A 23967-nucleotide genomic window follows, 5' to 3' on the forward strand; every position below is an offset into this window, starting at 1 on the left:
ATAAAGAACTTATACAATTTGATAACAAAACCAATTTGATTAAAAATAGACAGAGGAACTGGATACTAGACATTTTCCAAAATAAATGTACTCGTATGTGAAAAGGTGCACAACATCACTAACCAGGGAAATGCAAATCAAATCCACAGCGAGGTATCATCTCACATCTGTTAAAATGGCTATTATCAAAAAGACAAAGGATAAGTGTTGGTGAGGATGTGGAGACAACACCCTATGAGTTCATGGATGAATGGATAAAGTATACAAATACAATAGACTGTTATGCAACCATAGCAAAGAAGGAAATCCTTCTATTTGTGACAACATGGATGGACTTTGAGGCATTATTCTAAGTGAAGTCAGACAGAGAAAGACAAATACTGTATGATCTCACTTATCTGTGGAATCTGAAAAAACCATTTCATAGGAATGGCAGATTGGTAGTCAGCAGAGGTGGGGGAATTAGGTGAAGGTGATCAAAATGTACAAACCTCCAGCTATACGATAAATAAGTTCTGGGGGGTATACAGCATGGTGACTGTAGTAGCTAATACTTTATTACATATTTTAAAGTTGTTAAGAGAGTAAATCAAAAGTTCTCATCACAAGGAAAAAAATTTGTAACTATGGGTGGTGGAGAACGCTAACTAAATTTACTGTGGTAACCATTCTGAATACACACATATTATCAAATCATGATGTTGTATGCTCTAAACTAATACAAAGTTATATGTCAATTTTATTTCAATAAAATTGGAAAAAAATGTAAAATAATAAATAGTACTTAAATCCATTCCTTCCTCAAAATGCATTTCCACCATCTCAAGTCCTTATCACTCACTGAATTATTAAAATAGCCTGCTAATTTGTTCTCGGCTTCCTTCTCACTGCTAACCAATATATATATATATTTTTTTGGTATAGAATGCAGGATCTTAGTTCCGTGTATGTGTGTGTGTTAGCTGCTCAGTCGTGTCCAACTCTTTGCAACCCCACAGACTGTAGCCCGCCAGGCTTCTCTGGCCATGGAATTCTCCAGGCAAGAATACAGGAGTGGATTGCCATTCCCTTCTCCAGAGGAACTTCCCAACCCAGGGATCGAACCCTGGTCTTCTGCCTTGCAAGCAGATTCTTTACCATTTGAGCTGCAGGGAAGTCTCCAACCAGAGATCAAATCTCTGCCACCTGCAGGGAGCTCACAGAGCCTTAACCACTGGACCACCAGGGAATTCCCTAATCAAATTATTTTAAAAACATAAATCTGATACTGTCACTCTGTTACCCAAAGGTATGCATGGTGGGGATCCAGCTGCTCGCTGCTTAAAAGCCAGTAAACAGGCCAGGTTGGTGGAAAGGAAAGTTTGCTTTATTTCAGATGCCAGCCACTGGGGGGAAGGGGGATGGACATCTGTCCAAAGGCCAACTCCCCTGCTGATAAGCAAGGGGTGAGAGCTTTTATAGACAGAGTGGCATGGAGGAGCTACATGCAGAAACAGTACAGCCATCTCTAACAGTCATCTTCAAATTGGTCATCAGTGGTCAAACTAGCATCATCTTGGTTGTTTTTGGTACAGTTAATCTTCATTTCGGGGGTGCACTTGGTCCCATTTCTTTGCAGTCAATTCTTGGAATTGTGGCAGCTCAAGTCTGGGTACAGTCTGCTCATCATGTAGTTAACTTCTCCACCTGGTGTTTTGGTATCTATAAGATACTTCACAGGATATGGCTCAGAATATTATCTATAGCCCTTGAGAAAGAAGTAAAGATCCTTGACTGTGCTTAATGACTACATTATTATTGTTTAGTCTCCTTAGACTGTTTTGCTTTGTTTCTATATTTCTCACTTCTCTGATTAAACTTATTCTTTGACTAAAGTTTTCCACGGACAAAAGTCAGGCAGGGAACATGGTGGGGAGGCAAGGACCGTACGGTCCTGCTCCGTTTCAACTCCACTGTTCAAACCCTTCAACGGTCCTCCACCCCTCCCTCTCTCACCTCTTCCAGCATAATGTTCATTTTCCTTAGTGTTATCATCTGTCCCCCACATAACCCCTTCCCCCTCCTCTCTCACACTCCTTTCATCATCATTCATTCTCTTATTCATTCATCCACCAGGGATTTATGGAGCACCTACAATGTACATCCCACCTCATGCTACAGCTCTATTTGCAGTACCTGAACACCTCAAGGAATGTCCTGCCTCCCGGCTTGTGCTTTCCAACTGCCAGGGCCTCCGTCTTCTATCTCCACCCTCACCCAGCCCACCTAGAAAACTCCCTATTCTGCAAGATACAAATCAGGTGCCACCTCCTCTCTTTCAAGCCTTTCCCAACCTCCAGGTAGAGGTGGCCATTCTGCACCTCTGTCCTACAGCAAGCCCTTCCACTATCACTGCATACAACAGGCATTTACCTGTTCATTTATCTGTCTTTACACTTTTAACTCCTTAAGGACAGGTCATATACACTGTATCTAATTCACCTTAGGTCCTTAACAGCACTTAGTACAGAGACTAATAGTAAAAGTCTAGGGACCTCCCTGGTGATCTAGTGGTTGAGATTTCACCTTCCAGTACAGAGGATGCAGTGGTTCCCTCCCTGGTTGGGGAAGTAATGTCCCACATGCCTCGCAGCTGAAAAAATCAAAACATAAAACAATATTGTGACAAATTCAATAAAGACTTTAAAAATGGTCCAAATTAAAAAAAAAAAAACTTTAATAAATAAATAATTTTTAAAATTCAGTACAATTTTGTTGTCTAAATTCTAAGATCATTTCCAGGTCTAAAATTTCTGTGATTCAGGCACAGCATAAAGATCAAAAAATAATAGTTGAGAATATGTCATATATTTATGTCATAGCCACACAAAATTGTAAATTTAGATTTTCATATTTGAGGGTTTCTTCAATATCCGTCGGGCAGCAAGCAGCAATTGCAAATGCCATGCCAGTGCTGGCACTCTCCTGGCTCATCTCTGCTTTATGAGTGTTAAGCAAAGGTCAACTGTTAACTCCCTTCCTGATCTATATCTTTATTTCTGTAATCCTACACAAGGCAGGCAAAGATTCCTAGGGTGTCACGCTGTTGCCTCTTGCCACGAGAGGGCAACAGGGAGTCCAGGTTTGTGTTAAAACCCTTCTGGCCACAAGATGGACCCCAAACACCAGTTTAACGGCGGCAAGGATTTACTTTCCATTAGTTGCATGTTAGAATCTGGTTTCTCTTATTCCTGCTCCCTGAAAACTGAAATTTCTCCCACAGGTGATTGGGAAATAGCTGGGAATTGTCTAGAGCTACATTTGTTTAGGAAGAGGGAACATAGGAAGAAAGAGAAGCAACACTAAGAACTTCATTAAAATTAGCTAGAAAGAGAAGACCCTCTTCCAGGCCAAATAAAAGACCAGAAATTTGACTGTGGGTGATGTTTTAGGTGAATTCAAAATATTACCTAAACAAATATTAATTTTTTTAGGTGTGTTAATTAATGATGTTTTTCTTAAGAATGGTGGTTTAATAAGTGGTGTTCAGCCCATGAGGGCAGGACCCAGGTCTCTCCTGGCCACCACTCTCTCAGCTCTTAGCAAAATGGCACAAAGTCTGTGTTTAGTAAACAGTTTTTGAGTGAAGAGAAAGTTCAGTATTATCCAAATTCTACACATACATAACTAAAGGCAAACTAAAAGTCTCTTTTTAAAAAGTCCTGGGAGATGGGTGATGAATCGCAACCACAATCATCAAATTATATTCTTGAAAGCCTGGTGCTCTCATCATGGCTCAAACAACCAAAATCAAAGTGTTTGTGAACTGAGCAAACTCCCGCCTGATGGAGACTTTTTCTGGGCCAAGAAAACCACATACTGCTACTTGGACCTTGGTGGGCTGGCAGGTGAAATGGGAGTGGGGTATGAGTACAGAACGCAAATCTTCCAGACCGGGCTTGGAGGAAGCTGCTTTACTGAAGGAATTTCATGTTTGTTCTGGACAGACCTCTGGAATTTATGTTCTCCTTCAATGCTTTCAGGTCCTCCCATTACAGTTGAGCTAGTTATTTACCTCAAGCAGAGATTTCCATTAAAAATGTATTTGTGTGCTCAGTCGTGTCTGACTCTCTGCAGTCCCATGGACTGTAGCCTGCCAGGCAAGAATACTGGAGTGGGGTGCCATGCCCTCCTCCAGGGTAATCTTCCAACCCGGGGACCGAACCCGTGTCTCTTGTGTCTCTTGCATTGGCAGGCAGATTCTTTTATCACTAGCACCACCATTAAAAATCATGATTCAAATATCATATATTAACATATATACAAGGAATTTAGAAAAATGGTACAGATGAATGTATCTGCAAAGCAGAAATAGCTACACAGACGTAGAGAACAAACATATGGTCACCAAGCAGGGAAAGGGGGGTGCAATGAATTGGGAGGCTGAGATTAACATATATACACTGCTATGTATAAAACAGATAACAAATGAGAACCTACTGCATAGCACAGGGAACTCTACTCAGTGCTCTGTGGTGACAAAGAGAGGATATATGTATACGTATAGCTGATTCACTTTTCTGTACAGCGGAAAACTACACAACATTGCAAAAGCAACTAAACTCCAATTTTAAAAGATCATGATTGACACCCAGATAGTAAGAAAAGACTGCCCTAAGGGTACATGGTACTTCCCTTCAGAAGACCTGAGCAGAAGCAGCTATCCAGGGAGCCTCATCATTGTTTCAGTTTTGTAGCCCCCAGAAGAAACTGTTCTGTGTCCTGCTGTTCGTCTTCACAGAGCGTTGCTGTTTCTCCTGTGTCAAGAGAAGACTCTCAATAGGCAGGATGTTTATAGGAGGGATTTTCAACCAAAAATTAAATATTAGCACCCAAGCACCCTGGGCTTCCCTGATAGCTCAGTTGGTAAAGAATGCCCCTGTAATGCAGGAGACCCTGGTTCAATTCTTGGGTCGGGAAGATCTGCTGGAGAAGGGATAGGCTACCCACTTTATTATTCTGAGCCCTGGTGGCTCAGACAGTAAAGAACCCATCTGCAATGTGGGAGACCTGGATCTAATCCCTGGGTTGGGAAGATCTCCTGGAAAAAGGAAAAGTCACCCACTCCAGTATTCTGGCCAGGAGAATTCCATGGACTTCCACGGGGTCGCAAAGAGCTGGACACGACTAAGCGATTTTCACTTTCACCCAAGCACCCAGAGAATCTATGTGACATTCCCTGGCTTCCCCCCACCCCATTTAAAGGTGATCCCTATATTATTCTCTGTCACGGCACTTGTGCATGTCCATCACAGCACAGATGACAGCCCTTTGTTTGTTTACTTGTTTATCACCTTTTCCACTAGACTAGGCTCCCAGAGGGCAGGGGCTGAGTCAGTTCTGTTCACCCCTCTCTCAGCTCTCAGCAAAACGACACAAAGTGTGCATTTAACAAACAGCTGTTGAGTGAAAAAATGCATGAACAGAAAGTCTAGTATGATCCAGTTCTACCAAATCCAAGAGGGGGAAATGGATTCCTGGCTGGTTTCTGTGTTGAACATCCTTTCAGGAGTGAACAGGGCTATTAAGACTACTGCTCTTTTTCAATAGAGTCCAATTATAATTACTGTTCATTTACCTGTGTTCTCCTGGAAGGACTACTTAAGCCAATTACTAACATTAAAACATAGAAATGTGAAATTTCACTGTTGAGATGGCAATCTATTTAAAATACATCTTAATTTTACTCTCTTGTTAGAAGGTTCTCCTGACAAACCTCTTTATAACAGCTGAGTCCTCCCCTAATCGAGCCTAATCATGGTAGAATCATTAGCATTACGGCAAAGAACTGGCCTGGAGAGTGAGCTAGTCCTGAGATGAGACCCAGCTTGGCCATTTACAGCCTGGTGACCTGGAGCAAATCAGCTTTTCAAGCTTCCATGTCCCCACCCAGTAATACCTGCCCTTGGGCTGTGTGCCCAGCACACCCGGACCTTCAGAACTATTCAATCCTCCGCACTCACTGCCAGCCGAGAGAGCCCAGCTACCCAAGACACGTTAGACTTACTCATCCAGGCATTAGTAACATTCGATGTAAGAAATAAGAAAGCATGTTACATCACTGTTGCCCCAACTCAAACTCTCTCCCCAGCCTCCATGTTTACATCCACCTCAATATCAGATGGACACCCACAGTGCATACGCACACTCCCTACCTCAGTCACCCCCACTTACATAGAACCACACTGCCCCCCTGTGCCTCCAACTACAGCTTTTTACTTTATTGTTCAATATGGCCAAGTGTTCAAGGGCCAAAGAGGGCTATCTGTACAATATACAGACACACATGTGGCAGAACAGGAGCAAATTTCTTTAACAGTAAGAAACCTTTAAAAACCAATTAGGAAAATCAATTAAGAAAAAGCAAACTACCCAATAGAAAAAAAAATGAAGACTAAGAACAGGAAAAGAATGCAAAAGGTTAGTAATCCTGTGAAAATATTCTCAGACTTATTCACAATTAAGACAAATCAAAACCATGAGGCACCATTTTTCACTTATCAGATTAATAAAAATTAAAACCGATAATGCCCAATGTTGGCAGCAGTATGGAGAAACGGGCATTCTTATACACTATTGACTAAAGTCTAACCTGGGCAATTAACACTAACAAAAAATTTAAATCAAAACAATAACATTAGTTCAGCTTTTGCTCATCCAAAGTCACCCACTTAAGAAGTGAAAAGAAATAGATATTCCTCAAAAGAAGACACACAGATGGCCAAGAGGCACGTGAAAAGATGCTCAACATTACTAATTATCAGAAAAATGCAAACCAGAACTACAATGAGGTATCACTTTCCACCAGTCAAAATGGCCATCATCAAAAAATCTACAAACAATAAATGCTGGAGAGGGTGTAGAGAAAAGGGAACACTCCTACACTGTTGGTGGGAATGTATAATGTGCAGCTACTATAGAAATAAATATGGAGTTTCCTTAAAAAACTAAACGTAGAGATACCATATGACCCAGCAATCCCACTCCTGGGCATATATCCAGAGAAAACCATAATTTGAAAAGATAATTTCCCCCTAATGTTTACTGCAGCACTATTTACAGTAGCCTGGACATGGAAGCAACCTAAATGTCCACCAATGGAGGAGTAGATAAAGAAGATGTATATATATACATATATATACAAAACTGGAATATTACTCTGCCATAAAAAGAATGGAATAACATCACTTGCAGCATCATGGAAGGACGTAGAGATTGTCAATACTAAGTCAAGTAAGTCAGAGAAAGACAAATATTATATGATACTGTTTATATGTGAAATCTTTAAAAAAAAGTACAAATTAATCTATTTTTAAAACAGAAATAGAGTCACAGATGTAGAAAACAAATTTATAGTTACCAAGAGAGAAGGAGGGAGACAAGAGGAATATAAATTGGGAGATTGGGACTAACATATTCACACTGCTGTGTATAAAACAGATAACTAATAAGAACCTGCTGTATAGCACAGGGAATTCTATTCAATTCTCTATAATGACCTATATGGGAACAGAATCTAAAAAAGAGTGGGGTAACAAAAAACTAAAAAAGAGTGAATATGTGCCTATGTGTAACTGATTCACTTTGCTGTACAGCAGAACTAACCCAACATTGTAAATCAACTAAACTCGAATAAAAATCGATTATCAAAAAATAAAAATAAATAAAAGTGAAAAGAGAATAAACAGATTGAGAAAAGATACTATTTAACCCATAACAGACCAGTAAGCACAAAATATAATGAAATTCTACAAATCAATAAAGCAAGTGAGACAGGAGATAGATGGGCTCCAGGTTAGACATTTACAGTCAGCATCCTGTTTACACTTCCAAATAGAAATAACAACATGGGTGACTTCCCTGGTGGTCCAGTGGTTAAGAGTCTGCCTTGCAATCCAGAGGACACGGGTTCAATCCCCGGTCTCGATTAATAAGATCCCACAGGCCTTGGAGCAACTAAGCTCCCGTGCCACAACTACTGAGCCCACATGCCCCTGAGACCACAGGCCACAACTAGAGTCTGTACACCACAACGAAAGAGCCACATGACACAACTAAGACCCGACACAGCCAAATAAATAAAGGACAGAAAAATCTTACTAACACTAATCAAAATAAAAGCTGAATAACTATGAAAAAAGAAATAACAACAACAACAGGAAAAGGGTAAACAACTGGACTTTGTCCCCAGTGGACACTTGAAGATAACAATAATGACACGGGCAAAAAGTAGCTGAATTCTGCCCAGATAAAAGACGAAGAGACCACAGATTTCTTATTCTCAAGGTCAGGAGACCTTCCTGACTACACATGAGCAGAAAGGCTGCTCAGGGGTCAAAAAAGGAGGGGGTGCCACTCCATAGTAGGTGATGTCAACCTACCCAGAGGCCTCTTCGCTAGAATCCATCTTGGCTAAGCAACGGGCCTCACACAGGGGATATAAACCAAATACAGACTCAGAATCAGGCAAAGCAAGATGACTGGCCAGAGGAAACCTCAAAGAAATGCCCCATGTAAGTGATTCAACTATCAGGAGGGCTTGACTCTCTGAGCCTGCCCATGTGTCTATCCACAGTACCCTTTCCCTCCTAATAAATGCTTTACTTGCTTCACTACTTTCCTTCTCTTTGTGGAAATTCATGTCCACAAAGCCAATGGGACAGGGCATTGTCATTGGCCACTGGTCTAGTGGCTAGAATTCAGCAGTCTCACTACCTCAACCTGACTTCAGTCTCTGGCGGGGGAACCAAAATCCTGCTTGAAGCCACTGCAGGCTGAGGCCACCTGAGATCAGAAAGGACAAATACTCCAACAGGAAAAAATAATAGTCAAAGGCAATTCACACAAGAGGAAACATGCATGGCCACAAAATACAAGAAAAGAAGCCCAACCTCATGAATAATGCAAGAAATGTGAACAAAAACCACAAGATGCATTTCACAACAATCAAACTGGAAAAATCAAAAGATCGAACAATACCAAGTGCTGGTGAAGATGTGGAATAACTGACTGGAGTGAGTGCAAAACCACTTTGGAGAACAATTTCTAGTATCATTGAAGGTCCTCATATTTCGTGAATTAGAAATTCCCTCCTAGGCAAATACCCTAGAGAAATCCCCTCAGGAGATACAATCAAGAACACAAACGTTCGCTGCAGCATTATTTATAACAGAATAAAACTAGTACAACTTTAATGTCCATTAACCAGGAAATGGATATATAAATTGTGATACATTCATATAATTTGAAGTTATTCAGTACTGAAAAGAAATTAGCTCAAAAAAATGGTATCAGCTTGGAAGAATCTCAGAAATTTAATGCTGAGGAAAAGATGCAAGTGTCAGAAGATCTTTATGTCTTTACATATGTCTTAAGGAGTGCAGAATAAAATTTTTTAAATTTATGTAAGTATACTTTCACCTAATTCCACTGCTAGTAATTTATCTTACATACATATTTGCATATATACAAGAATGCAACAATATATACAAGAATGCAACAATATATACAAAGATGCTTATTATAACAGTTTATAAGAAGAAAAAACTGAAAATAACCTAAATATGGGAATATTATATAAAATATTCAATAAAATGCCAGAGCTAGACAATCATTTAAAAGCCTGAGCTAGACCTGTATGCCAAGATAAATATTTACGTGGGAAAAAATAATCACAGAACTAGACTATTTGTGGAAAAATATTAGATTAGATGTATACACACACACACAAACAAAAACTTTCTGTATCATAAGAAACCATTAACTTTGATCATCTCAGGGGAGTAAGACTGGGTAATGAGAGGCAACTTCTACTTTTCATTTTACACCCTTCAGAATGATTTGCATTTCTGTTTTCACCATTAGTGTATATTACCTTTCTAAGGCAAATAAATAAATAGATAAATCAGCAGAAAAAACAAATAACAGCCATAAGATTAGGATGTTAGTTTACCAAGATTTTATTTTAAAAGCAAAAATCACATGAAACTCTTTTAATCATTTTTTATGTTTATCTCTTTGGGGAATTGAGAGCACTCAAAGAAATGAATCCTAAAGGTGACTGCTTTGAACAGGATGATAAATAGTACTGCCATTGGAGTACATTATTTGTGGCTCTTTCACAGCTTTACATAACTATCTGTAGAATATGCTGCACTATTTGTTTTACTTCAAATCACCACTCTGAAAACCATAAACTGTTTTCTGACCTCAGAGGGTTTGTTTACCAAAAAATACGTTCAAAGAGGAAATAAGGACCCAAAGCACATTAGCAGAGTGGGCCAGCATACCAGCCAGGATAGTTTCCTGGGCTCAGGGACACCAGGCATTGCTGTCTACCAGGTCTGACCAGACACATCGCCCTGGGCCTTCTGCCTCCAAGCCCTGCTGGTTCCTCTTAGCTGGTTCACACCCAAGGCAGCAGCATCACTAGAGACGACACTTAGCCTGCACCATGGGCACACTGAGGGGTCTGCAAGCCTTCGTGGGCTCCAGCCAGACCTCCAAAGTCAGGAAGTTTGTGGCTGAAAAGGTGGGGGAAAGAAGCTGAGTGTAGAGAGGGCCATGGTGCAGAAGCCCCATTTCCCAGCCTGACCTAGGGACCGGCACTAGGAGTGGAGCCCAACAATGGAGACTCAGAGCCTCCTGATTCCTCTGAAACCAGAACTCTGTAACCTGTATCTGTTTTGACTCCCGGTAAAATTTACTGCCAAAAATAAAAGGCTGAAAATAAAAGTTTGGAAATCTTTAAACTAGCGGGCACCGCCAGACATGTGGTTCTCAAACATAATAATCAAACTTTTTACAAGCTTTCTTGTGTTTCTTCAGCAGTAGGGGGGAAAAAGGGCCTGACAATACCTCCCTCCCGAACCTTGCAGGGCGGCTGGAAGGATCAAACGAGGTAATAGCCATCTTCAGCTAAGAGGCCCTTAGGAAACAAATTTATTATTTCCTTCCTTTATAATGGAGGATATATCCGGTTCAAATAATTCGTCACACAAACAAGACTGTTTCTTCTAGAAGGAGAAGACGAAGGGGGGTTGGTAAGAAGAATAAAAAAAAAAAAACAGCAACAGCTCAGTTACAATTTAAGAAGGGAGAGACTCTGATTGAGTGCCTGTCACATAAATGAACTTGGGGTTGGGGGTGAGTGTGGTGGGAAGGGCAGTGTGGAGAAGGAGGACGTCTGGGTTAAGCATATATGTATGTATGTGTGTGTGTGTGTAACTCAGTCGTGTCCTACTCTTTTCGACCCCATGGACTGTAGCCCACCAGGCTTCTCTGTCCATGGGATTCTCCAGGCAAGCATACTGGAGTGGGTTACCATTCCCTTCTCCAGGGGATCTTCCCAACCCAGGGACTGAACCCAGGTCTGCCGTATTGCAGACAGATTCTTTACCACAGAGCCACTGGCGAATCGGTGCTATGTATCAAACACCATGCAGTGTGCAAGAGGCCCCATGTGTTTCCTTTAATCTGCACAGACTATGACTGTTGTTGCTTAGTCGCTCAGTCGTGTCCAACTCTTTGCGATCCCATGGGCTGTAGCCGACCAGGCTCCTCTGTCCATGGGATTCTCCAGGCAAGAATACTGGAGTGGGTTGCCCCTTTTCCTTCTCCAGTGGATCTTCCCGACTTGGGGATTGAACCCTCGTCTCCTGCATTGGCAGGAGGACTCTTTACCACTGAGTCACCAAGGAAGCCCCACAAAATATGCTGCAAGTGTGCTCATTCCATTTTACAGATCAGAGGGAATGAACAACCTAGCCAAGGTCAGACAGAGACACTTCCCACCCAGGCTGCAGTTCCCTCCACAGCCTCACCACTGGCTCCTCCCCCTAAATGTGGGTATTCCTGTCCCCACTTTCTCCCTTTCTGTTATCTCTCTTTAAAATCTTGGGTCATTTCACCCCTTGTGTCATCTCCTCCATGCACATCCTCTGTTCTGATTTCCAGCCCCCTGGACAGTTCCCAGTTAAGATCCCACTGCCCTCACAAACACAACAGTCTCTGAAAGGAGTTCTTCACCTCCCCACTCACACACCCCATCCTCCCAGCCTCCCAAGCTCAAAATCACCATCACTTCTGGTCCTTTCTCCCCCTTCCCCATATACACCATCACTCAATGATCTCAATTCTTTCTTCAAAATCTCTCTTACCCTTCATTTTTTATTTCTCCTTTTTCTCTTTGCAGCCTAGCACTGTGAACCTTCTATCTCCCTGGCCCCTACAGAAGCCTCCAGCAGGTTTCCTCAAGATTTTCACCATGCCATAAACATCATGTACACCATGCTATAAACATCACACCACATACCTGCTCTGCACCTTCACTGGATGGCACGCTGCCTTCGTCAAATCAAGTACACGCTCAGCCCTGCTCCCTAAGGCTGCCTGCATCTTGCCCTGTGGCTTTCCAGCCTCCAACCCCATCCACTCCTCAGTTCCTCAGTTTAGCAAAGGATTGCTGGCTGCACACACCCCTCACTTTCCTCCCCTCTCCTCCCCACTTGTGGCCCCAGTGCCCCCAGGAGGCTGTACATTTTTCCCTCCTGCCACCTCTCAGTTAAGGCCTGTCAGCCCTCCCCTCCAAGCCTGCAAGGCTCATTATCTGTACTGTTCATCAGGCAGTAATTATGTACTGCCTTGTAACTCTTCTATTTAGCCCGGAACAGGCTTTGAAATAGGCTAGTGCATGTAATCTCTCCCAGGTCTCTATCTCATCACTCCAAGCAGTATAAACCACTCGGAGAAGACTGTCTAATGGGTCTAAGTTTCTCCCTGCAGTGCCTGGTACTTAGATAGTGGGTGCTTAACACATGTGTTGATTTCCTTTTTCTATGTATTTGTACTGGCCTCAAACCGCCAGGGCTGGTTAGAATAATAAGCATCAGCCTTGGAAGCCTGCTTTTGGCCACTACAGATCTCCAGCAGGACAATTTCATCTTGACCTCTCAGATCAGGGTTCCCCAGGATTCCCCCACCCCTGGGGCATCAAGGGCATCAACTGCTCTCAGAGTCTGCCAGAGAGGTCTCTGACCCACACCACCAACCCAGGCTGGCTCTGTCTGCTACTTTAGTGATTACATTTTCGTGTCCTTCCCTGGTCTCCAGCTAGAAGGAAACAGCCCAGAGAATGGAGTTGGGGCCGGAGGCTCCCTAAACCCCAAACCCCGACCCTCTCATTGGGGATGCAACCTCCAGCCTGCTCGCTGGCCCGTCAGAAGCACCCCGGGGCACCCCTACCCTTGGGAGAGAAAGAAGACACTGCACCTTTAAGTCTGCAGCCAGTTGAGAAAAACAAGCTGTGATTTATATAAGCGGGAAAATCATGTGATTTGCAGGAACGCTCCCTCCTCCACCGGCCCCCTCCCCGTGTAGTGTCGCCTCCAGCTCTTCCCAGAGGAGCCCCGGCCCCGGCCGCCGGGCTGGGCTGGAGGGGAGGGGGCCAGGCAGGCGGGCCTGAGGGCGCCCCGAGCCTCCCTTCTCTGACCGCGGGAGCCCCGCGCGCCAGGGCGCGCCGTGACCGAGAGGGGCCTGGAGCCACCGCGCCTCACTCCAGCGCTGCCCGGTGGCCCCAGACGCCGGCGAAGGCGGTGTTCGGCCTCGGGGCGCAGCGGTTTGGCCCGAGCATCCCCTGCCGGGGGCCCCTTGCCCGATTCCGACCAAAGTGTGCGACGGAGAAACTGAGGCTCCTCCCCCGCCCAAGTCCTCCAGGAGAAAGAAACGCCAGGGGACCCAACGGCCTGACTTCTGTGTCCCCCGCACCCCGAACACCCAGCGCGGGGCGGGGGGAGAGTAATTTAAGAAATCATTTGATCGGGAAAGGACATGATGAAAATCAGCCATTTCTAGAACTGAAAGGCAGTTTGTGTTTTTAGCCCAAAGGACCTAGCTTTCAGGGGGAAAAAAAAAAAAAACAACCCGATGTGGCCTTTTCAGCCAGAGCCAAGGAAAATAAATACATGATTCGGAGGCCCTAAGAACCCGTACAGATCTTTTAAATATTAGAGGAAGGGTAGTGTAGCTACAAGGAGCCCACGCCCACGCGGAGTTAACTCTGACAACTTCTGAAGGAAAGGAAATGCTTAGATCCTCCTGAGCTGCAGAAACTGTAGAGTGGGCAAGACTTGAAGAGGTCATCTCAGCCATCCCCCTGTCTCTGGAGGAATACTATACTAAGGCCTTCCAGGAAGTGCTTCCAGCTGGGAGAGGGTTAACCATCACTTCCGAAACCAAGCCCAGGAGAAGTTGGGGGAACTCCCTCAGGGCAAAGGGCTAGGAGGGGAGGAAATATCTCTCAATGCCATAAACCATAACATCCCTCTTTTCTATAAACCTCAGTAATGGGCCCTGATACTGTCCAAGGAAGGAGACCCATGGCTTCTCTGAGTTACCAATTTCCAGGAGTTAAACCTTGCCAGAGAGAAGGTTGCAATTCCATTTTATTTTCCTCCCTTGGTTATCTGCTAGGGATGAGGCATAAGCCCAGTGCTGTCACATGGAGAAAAACATGATGCAATTAATGAAGTTGCTAATGCATCGTCTTGTGGTGACCTCCGCCATCGCCAGCACAGCCTGGCCAATTTCAGTCCACCCTCTACATCCCACAGAGCCAACTGGACCCTGGGAGGTCATTCTGGCCCTCCTCCCATCTCCCCTCCCCCCACAGATGGAGGGCCTTTATGCTGAGATAGTTTGCGGGACAGCGCCTAATGCTCTCTGTCACACCAACAGTAAGTTCCTTCCTGAAGGAGAAAGCTCAAGTTAAGCAAATATTCTCGATTATTCTTTAAATCCTGAAGAAGAAAAATAGAAGTTAACATAGGGGCTGAAGGGAATAGCACTCCCTGCGTTCAGACAGATAACCAACTACATTCATTCCATTATCAGCGAGCACCTCCTGTGTGCCTGGCCCTGAGCTGAGCACCAGGGGGACCATGGAAACAGAACACACAAAGCTCCTGCCCTGAACCTGACTTTCTACTCCCCGACTCTGTCACCCCAGACAGGAGCCTGGAAAAGGCTTTTCTCTCCCCCTCCAGCACACAAATGTCCCCTCGCCAGCCCACACCCAGCTTGTGTTGCCCCCAATTCCAGCTGCATGTGTCTCACTTGTCTGCCAAGAGCTGCTTCTATCAGAAGGCGACACCTCTCTCTGGTGATTGGGTGGTGGGTATAAGAAGTAACCCAAAGGCCTATCCAGAAAGGGAGATCAAAGTTGGCAGCCTCCTGGGCCCCTCCCCAAACTTATAATTCAGGCCCCACTTCACTCCGTGCCCCTTACTTTCTTTCTTTGCTCTTTTTCCTGAGGGACCCGGCTGCCCCCCATCCAGGGCTCCTCTTTCCTAAGCTTCATATGCCTGGGGTCTGCCCATCCTCAGAGCCTCCCTGATGCTCCGAGTACCATATTCTCAAGGTAGCCTCTCCGCTTCCACAGAAGCCCGAGCGCCCAGCCCTGCACAGATGCCTTGCCAAGGTCTCTTCTGTTGCCTTATGGCTTCTTGTTGAGGGTACTCAGACCTTCACCCTTAACCGCAGGCCTGTCAACCACCACCTTCTAACCCCACCCCACTCCCGGACCATACCAGCCCCTGCCTTATTCCACTCTCTTCCTGAGTTTGGTTTCTTGCTTCCCTCAGCCATTCATCAGCATGGCCTGATAACGTGCAAAGGGAGAGCTGGCGAGAAGCCTGTGGTGAACAAACATTTTAATGAACAAACAGAAATGATGGCTCCAAACTGAAAACACCCTGGAAGCCACAAACTCAGTGACTTTTAAAGAAGCCAGATCAGGACCTCTGAGGGCTTTCTTTCTTTTCTTTTTTTTTAAATGCACCCAGGAGGGCAATGAGTGAAATCAGCTCATCTTGGACACTGTCTCTTTCAGGAAAACAGGGGCCTCCAAAGAAAAAAGGCATCCTAGCCCCTGCCAAATTCCACTCTGTTTCAGATTAGCCTCCCAGCAAAATGAGGGGGCTGTACTAGCTGCTCTTCCAAGTCCTTCTAGCACCGAGGCTCTGCAGCTCCCCTAAACAACCTATTTCTGAACCCTCCACGTCCTCATCACAGAATAGCGGATGCATCTGTGCTCCGGGCCTGGGTCCGCAGCTGGAGCTCAGAATTAGGCCTTTCACTGTAGTGTTTTCAGGCCTGTTTTCCCTCTTTCTCCTTTCCCTGAAAGGGCCTCTGGTCTTTCCCAAGCTGCCAGAGTAGAAGGGAACACACAGCTCCCCCAGAGCAGAGGGGCCCATCGAAGGGAAAGCTGGCCCGGCCCCAGGACAGGCTCGCCTGCGATTCTGCAGGGACATTCCTCCCTCCCAACCTGCAGGCAACTTCTGGAACTTCCAAACAGCACATCCTTGAGCCAGCTCAGGCCCCTCAGTATCCTGCACACCAGTTTACAAGCTTTTAGTGGCAACTAACACATTTGGCAAACCTCCTCAAGTGTGGGCCAGGCTGGGCCCTTTTCCCCAGGACCCAGCTGATGAAGGGATGCTGGGCTGGGACCAAATTGGGGTCCAGCCAGACAAGCCCTGAGCCTTGGTTCTCTGGGCCAAGGCTGGAGAGGACCAGAGGGAAATGTCCTCGGTCGGCCCTACCGCCACCACGAGGGCTGGTCCCGCGATCTTAGGATGCATCAGTAATTCCAGGCAGGGCTCCATCCTCAACCCACACTCAGCCCAGGACCTGGTCAGGGAATCTCCAACATTCCCAGTAACACAAAGCTCGCCTTCCATGCCAGATTCCTCTGGAGTCTCTGGGTGGGCGTAGCCAGACCCTCTCGTTGGGCTCCTGCTAGATCTGGGAGGTCCAAAAAGCATCTGTCTCCATCAGAGACAGTCACAGCTCCAGATCTCTGCTTTCAGATGATTTTAAAGAGAAGGGTGTTTTGAAAGCTCAAGACATGTTCCGGGCTTGGCTTTGGTTCTAGCTCCATCTCCGTCTCTCAAAATACCAGTTCTACCCCTGTGAATCTGGACGTCCTGGAGGCAGTGAGCTGAGCTGACAGGACTGCAGGGAGCCTCTGCTTCCTGATGACCCAGGCTGTGCCCAGTCTAGATTTTACCAGAAGGACTCCAAGAAGGGAAACCCACATCCACTCATTCCTTCAGGCTCTCTGACTGACACGCTGGCCCCAAATATTCAAGAGAAGACTGGAGACTCCCTCCCAACTGTGGGGACCTCATCACTGTTTCCTACCCCCAACCTCCCAGTCCGTCTCGTCTCTTATCCCACAACCAACCATGTTCCCAGGACTCTCAGAGGGTTTATGCTTCCTCTGAAGACCTCTGGCTCGGTTTCCTTCTTGACTACCCCTTATCACCCATGCACTGCCCACTTCCCGCATCCCCCCAGCCAACCCGCCAGCTCACACCAGGCTAACGGGCACAGTAGTAGCCTTCCCCTTCTCCAGGGAATCTTCCCAACCCAGGGATCTCTTGCATTGTAGGCAGATTATTTACCAGCTGAGCCACAAGGGAAGCCCAGACTTTTACTTAAACCTCAGGGAAATAGAGAATCACAGTAAACACATTCGAATCTAACAGACATCACTCTCCTAAAAATTTGTCAGCCATCCCCCCACCTCAAAAAATTTCTCATGTTTCCTAAGTCCCAACTTGTACTATCTTCTCCAGCCTCTCACTTCTCCTCCAGACCCTTCTATCCAAACTCCAAGTTCCTGCTGATTTCTCTCACACAACATTTGTCTTGCCTCCAGCCTGCCCAGAGGGTCACTCTGTTCTCACCAGACAGAGGGGCTTCTCCATCAGGGTTCATAATCTTCAAAAAAGAGGCGTCTACCTCTGGGGGCTGGGGTGGAGGGGAGTGGTGCACCCCTCCCCTAGAATGATAAAGTACAGCATTTTTTCTCTATGTAACACTTTCTTCCTATCCACCCTCCACCACCACCCCCTTACATCTGGTACCCCTCTCAGTTGAGAAATCCACCCCAGATCACTCCTTCTCTTTTTTTCACCCCTTTATGGGCATGGAGCACTGGTAATTACTCTCCCTGTTATAGTTAAAAATGATGATCCAATAAAAAATAAGTCAACATAAAACAGACACAAAAGGACAAATATTATATGATTCCACTTACATGAGGTCCCTAGAGTAGTTAAATTCCTAGAGACACAAAGTAGAATAGTGGCTGCCAGGGGCTGGAGAGAGGGGAGAATGGGGAGTTATTGTTCAGTGGGTATGAGGTTTCAGTCTGGGAAGAAGAAAAAAGTTTTGAAGATGGATGGTGGGAATGGTTGCACAATGATGTAAATATACTTAATGCCACTGAACTGTACACTTAAAAGTGGGAAAAATGGTGACTTTTATATAATGCATACTTTATCACAATAAATAAGTACTGTCAGCAACATTCACTCTGACTTCAGGACTGGTGTCCTGGTGGTTCAATGGCTAAGACTCTGTGCTCCCCATGCAGGGGACCTGGGTTCGATCCCTGGTCAGGGAACTGGATCCCACATGCCACAACTAAGAGTTTGCACACCACAATTAAAGATCCTGCATGCCACAATTAAAACCCAGCACAGCCAAATAAATTAAATAGATTTTTTTTTTAAATAGCAACAACAAAACCCATCTACTCTGACCCCAAGAGAGACTTGCAGTTAATTGAAAAAGGGGAGGCTTTTCCTTCTGCCACCCTACATTTCAGCAGCTCTGTGAACACCTTCAGGGAGCCCCGAGCTAAGGAGGGTATCTTCACCTGCTCTCAGTCATCTTTCTGCTGACCTCACCTACATGGCTGTAGGCTTCAGTTCCATTTCCAACTGACAGAAAGCAGAAGAACCGCAGAGGAGGCACCATCCATGTAGGTGTGCGTGTGTGCTAAGTCATTCAGTCGTGTCCAACTCTTTGCGACGCCGTGGACTATAGCCTGCCAGGCTCCTCTGTCCATGGGATTCTCCAGACAAGAATACTGGAGTGGGTTACCAAGCCCTTTTCCAGGGGATTTTCCCGACCCAGGGATCGAACCAGCTTCTCTCAGTTCTCTTGCATTCGAAAGCAGGTTCTTTACCACTAGTGCCACCTGGGGAAGCCCAAGGAAGAGGACTTTGGTTCTAAACCTAGTCAGTAACTAGTTGTGCATCCTCGAGCAAGTTATCTAATCTATGTATCTCAATATCCTTATAAAGAAAACAGAGAAGGGAACAGGCTGCCCCACGAGAGATAATGGATATGAACACAGTTTGAGAAGTGCGTGCAAGCTGATTTCATCATCTTTAATTTCACTTTGTCAAATTAAAAACATCTCAAACATTAGAAGTAAGTTTCTACCTGAAAATAAGGAGGTAGACAGTAAATCGCTCCATAAATACAACCTAAAGATAATACTTTGATCCTCCATCATCATCCCTAAATCATCATCCTCATTGAAGGTGGAATGAAGCCAAGTTCTTCCCAGCCTGATCTCTCTCTGCCATGAAAACCCATTTTGTCCAGACACATTTTTCTCCATGATTTGCTCTTAATTCAGAGGCAGGATCCAGTTTTGCCCACAGGCTGCCCATAGCATTGCCTGCATGAGACGTGCAGTGGTGTTGCAAGCAGGAGCAGAGTTGGGAGAGGGGTAGGGGAGAAGCCAGGGAGAACGGAATCCCTTGAACATATATTCAAAAATGGCACCTTCTAACTATGTTCAAGCCTCCCTGGTGACTCAGTGGTAAAGAATCCATCTGCCAATGCAGAAGACGTGGGTTCGATCTCTGAGTTGGGAAGATCCCCTGGAGAAGGAAATGGCAACCCACTCCAAGATTCTTGCCTGGGAAATCCCACAGACAGAGGAGCCTGGCGGGCTGTAGCCCAGGAGATGGCAAAGAGTTGGACGTGGACACAACTTAGCGATTAAACAACAACCACGTTCATGGCACTCACACGTTGACATGACGGTCAATAGCCTGGTGAAAAGGTGCCAGCACAAGTAGGGTGGCTCCAGGACCACAAACCCCATGAAGAAGGTGGTCCAAAGGTGGCTTCATCTGGTGGAGTTGGCTGCCCCTCAGTCTGACCACCAGCCGGGTTGGCTGCTGTCAGAAGGCCACCAGCCCCGGCTCTACCCCAGATGCAGGAGGCAGCATTTCTCTCCAACAAAGAGTCTCTCTGTCCCTCAGGCCCAAGGAGGACGTTCGGGTCACCCACAGCCCAGGTAACGCACACCTGGCCCTGCCCCTTCCTCCCTTTTGCCACCCCGACCTCACTAGGACCCCTTCTGGTTCTTTTCACAGCCTCCCCTTCTCTCTGAGGAGGGACTTGTCAAGGCCTCTCTGCTCCCTTCCATGGAACCTCCCAGAGGGAGGGGGTCCCAGCCCTCTCATCTAGGGTCCCCGGTTGGGTCCCTGGCCACTCCTCAGGACCGCCTCCCACACCTCATAGGGACCCAGCTCAGCCCAGATGGAAGTCATCTGTATTCAGGCTTCACCCTGATTTCACCACTAATTACGTTATGCTTGTCCACACCCATTTCCACAGCACCTCCACCCCCACCCGAGCCCCCTTCACACTTACTCAGGCAGTGCCAAGAAGGAAAAATGGAAGCAGACCCGAAGGAACCCCAGGCGGGCAGGCAAGCTGGGGACACAACCAGAGCCCAAGGCTTGGCCAGCGTGCAACTCCAGGCTCTGATCCTCAAGGGGCCCTGCCTCCCTTTCAGCGCAGAATTGTAATGTCAAGGAGCCAATTCTTCCCCTGAGGCCCAGGGAGAGGTCTGCAGACAGGTCCCACTTGAGAGGCCAGCTCCCTCTGGGCCTTCTGGGCACCCCAGGTGTCTTGTCCTTGCTGTGGCCCCAGGACCCTCACTCGCAGCCAGTCACAGGCATCTTGGGGTCACCATGCCTGAGGTCCAAGGACTCCGAGGGACAGGGGCGTTGTTGTGAGACCGTGACTTCTAGAATGTCCTTCTGTCCCGTTCTGTGGACTTTAAGCTTTTCTTAGTACCCAGGAGGGCAGACCAAGGGGACTTTGATCCCATGGGCATCTGGTGGAATAAACTATCATTGCAAATGGGGCCTCCTGGCCACCTTTCCCCTCAAACATGGCCTGTTTAAGAGCAAGCCACTCTCTCAGGCTAATCTGACCACACCTACCTGGGAGCTGCGGGGAGCCTGAGTGGGAGGGTAGGGGTGGGGAAGCTGAGCCTGGAAGAGGGAGGGAACTCAAGAACCACCCCCTCTCATTCCAGATAGAGCCAGAGTGGTTCCTCAGAAGAAACCGTGAAGTGTCAATAACCAGACCCTAGCACAGCCTGAAATGTCTGAGCCGCCACCGCCTTCACCAGCCACCCTCTCAACTTCTCAATGAAGGCTGTGGGAGGGGGCGGAGTGTTGCCCGCCCCCTGACCGGGGTTGGGGTGGAGGGTCCTCACCGGTCTGGGCCCAGATCCACCCCCTTCCCCAGCCTTCTCACAGGGTGCTTTGAGGACCCGAAGCTCTGGCTTCTCCAGCCAGTGCCCTCACAAAGGCCCCCTCTGTCACAGCCTCCCGGGGAACAGCCCCCCCCCCGCCCGCCCCGCCTCCTCCCGCTGCCCACTCCTCCCCACTCCTCCCCACTCCCCCCCACTCCCCCCCACCACACACACAGGCACTTCCTACAGCAGCGGATTCCAAGCCGAGTTCCCAAAGACGTGCTGGAACAAAGGCTGCACATGACTCCGTGTGCCGGAGAGCCTGTCAGGGCTCAGGGAACGTAATTATAGGGGGCACAGCCACTCTCAGCGGCCACACCTGGCCGTACAGTAAACAGCACTTCTTCCTGTCAAGCTAGGGGGGAAGTTGAGAGACAGGGAGGCGACAAACCACAATTTGAATCATTTGGAGAGAAGCTATAAATATAATAATGAGTCATTTGTAAAATATAATTTCATCCAAAAGCCTGGAAAAAATGGGAAAGAAGTTCTTATGCTATTTCAGGCTAAATCGTTCAAGGGTGTTCTGCCAGAACCTGGGGAGGGGACCCAGCTGCCCCCTGAGAGCTGGGCTGCCCTCCAGTCCCCAGCTCTTCTCCTGACGCTGCATGGCCTTGGACACCCCCTTTTCCAGTTCCCTTTTCATATCCTGGGATCATGATGTCGTGATGCAGAGTTCTCTCTTGGAGAGCTGATAAGAATCATAGCTGAGCAGCCTTGCATCCAGGCTGTTGAGCTGAGAGCAGTTTAGGGCAGCCACACTGTTGTTTTTGGCAAAATGTTCCCCAGCCTTGGGGGCCTTCAGCCTTGTGAGCACAGGGTGGCTTTTCCAGTGTGACCCGCAGGTCTCCTCCGGAGCTCTGGGAAGCCTTAATTCCAGCCCTGGGCCCCAGCTGCTCATGGGGGAAAGGGAGAGTCTGAACAAGCCTCTGTCTGGGGGAGCGTAGTGAGGTCACCACTGCCTTCGGAGTGGTTGGAACCAGACTTCTCCTAGGTTTGGTTACAGGGGGAACCACTTATTCTCTGTGTGACCTGAAGTAAGTGACTTAAACCTCTCTGAGCTCAGTCATTCATCTATTGATTTAGTCACTAAGTCGTGTCCGACTCTTGTGATCCCATGGACTGTAGTCCACCAGGTTCCTCTGTCCATGGGATTTCCCAGGCAAGAATACTGGAGTGGATTGCCATTTCCTTCTCCAGGGAGGATCTTCCCAACCCAGGAACAGAACCTGGGTTTCCTGCATTGCAGGCAGATTCTTTACTGACTGAGCTATGAGGGTATCCCTACTTCATCTATTACATGGGTTTAATAACAGTATCTTCCTCAAAGGGTTGTTGAGAAGATGAAATGAATTACTGTGTAAAGCACTTAGAAGAGAACCTGGCAGAATGAGCCCTCAATAATGCCAGCTAAGATTCTGGTTATTGTTTCTCACTGAGCACTTTGTGCTGCAAGGGACCACAGGACAGAGGCACCATAGTGTATAGGATTAACCTGAGTGATGGTGGATAAACCAGGGTCAGGGCCCAGGGCACGTCCTTCAGCCATTTCATCATCTCAACTTGCCCGTTGACCTGAGCAAACTGATTAATCTCTGTGGCCAGAGCACCCCCTCATCCCTCCTCACGAGCAGCTTTGTCTCTGGCCTGAACTGCAGGGACTGCGAGGAGAGGAGGGGAGGACTCTATCCTAACATCTAGAGGCTGAAGTCAACTGGTACTTGGGAGGGGAGCATCTGAGTGTGTGCTGCGCTCTCTTTCCTGTTCTCTTCCCTCTTCTCCTCTTTTCTCCTCTGTCTCTCCTTCCCTCTTTTCTTACCTCTTCTTCACGCCAGTTCTCTCGACCTTCCTACTCTTCTACCCCCAGGCAGAGCTGAGAGAGTGGAAGGGGGCTGAAGTGCTCAAAGCTTCTGTCTCCCCAGTGCTTCTGGCACTCGGACCCTGTTGCTGAGGGTGACCTTGAAAGCCCTCAACAGGACTTCTTCCCCTGAGGTGGCCCCTCACACCCAGGGTGGCCAGAAGAGGTCAAGAGAAATAGTCTCCATGTCAATATTCTGAATTTTTCTTTTTCAGAAACCAGAGCGCCGCCGCCAATCCTAGCCTGGGGTAAAGGTCAGAGGACATGTATGCAGCAAGAGTCTTTTCTCCTGTACCTGCCAACTCTCCCCCTCTTCCTAAGAGGACGTGTCTTTGCCAGTGCTGTGCCCACCTTCTCACTCTTGCCTGGATAACTGTTTTTCCCCCCAGTTATTCCTTAATATATCTGTCAGTGTTCACATTTCCCTAAGTGTATTATCTTTCTTTTTTTTTTTTTTTTTCCCTTTCTAGTTAGTTTGAATTAGGGATCTAAAGATCCATGCAGGGGACTTTCCTGGTGGTCCAGTGGCTAAGACTCCACACTCCCAATGCACACGGCCTGGGTTCAATCCCTTGTCAGGAAACTAGATCCCACATGCCGCAACTAAGAGTTCACATGCCGCAACTCAAGATTCCGATTGCTACAATGAAGA

At 46.7% G+C, this 23967-nt stretch overlaps 2 long non-coding RNA genes across 2 annotated transcripts; one reads left to right on the top strand and one right to left on the bottom strand.

The window, feature by feature from the left end:
- Positions 1–1344: 1344 nt before the first annotated feature.
- On the bottom strand, positions 1345–21459 carry LOC145546670 (uncharacterized). The gene is made up of 5 exons (XR_014083138.1): positions 21141–21459; positions 20563–21031; positions 4671–4796; positions 2566–2632; positions 1345–1747 (listed from the first exon to the last, which is right to left on the bottom strand). It is a non-coding gene; the product is annotated as an uncharacterized LOC145546670 (long non-coding RNA).
- Positions 13558–23739, top strand: LOC145546671 (uncharacterized). Its single transcript, XR_014083139.1, has 2 exons — positions 13558–14771; positions 23531–23739. It is a non-coding gene; the product is annotated as an uncharacterized LOC145546671 (long non-coding RNA).
- The last annotated feature ends 228 nt before the right edge of the window (positions 23740–23967 follow it).

Source organism: Giraffa tippelskirchi, chromosome 4 (assembly GCF_054371585.1).
Source record: "Giraffa tippelskirchi isolate mGirTip1 chromosome 4, T2T-mGirTip1v1.2.pri, whole genome shotgun sequence".
Taxonomy (NCBI): domain Eukaryota; kingdom Metazoa; phylum Chordata; class Mammalia; order Artiodactyla; family Giraffidae; genus Giraffa; species Giraffa tippelskirchi.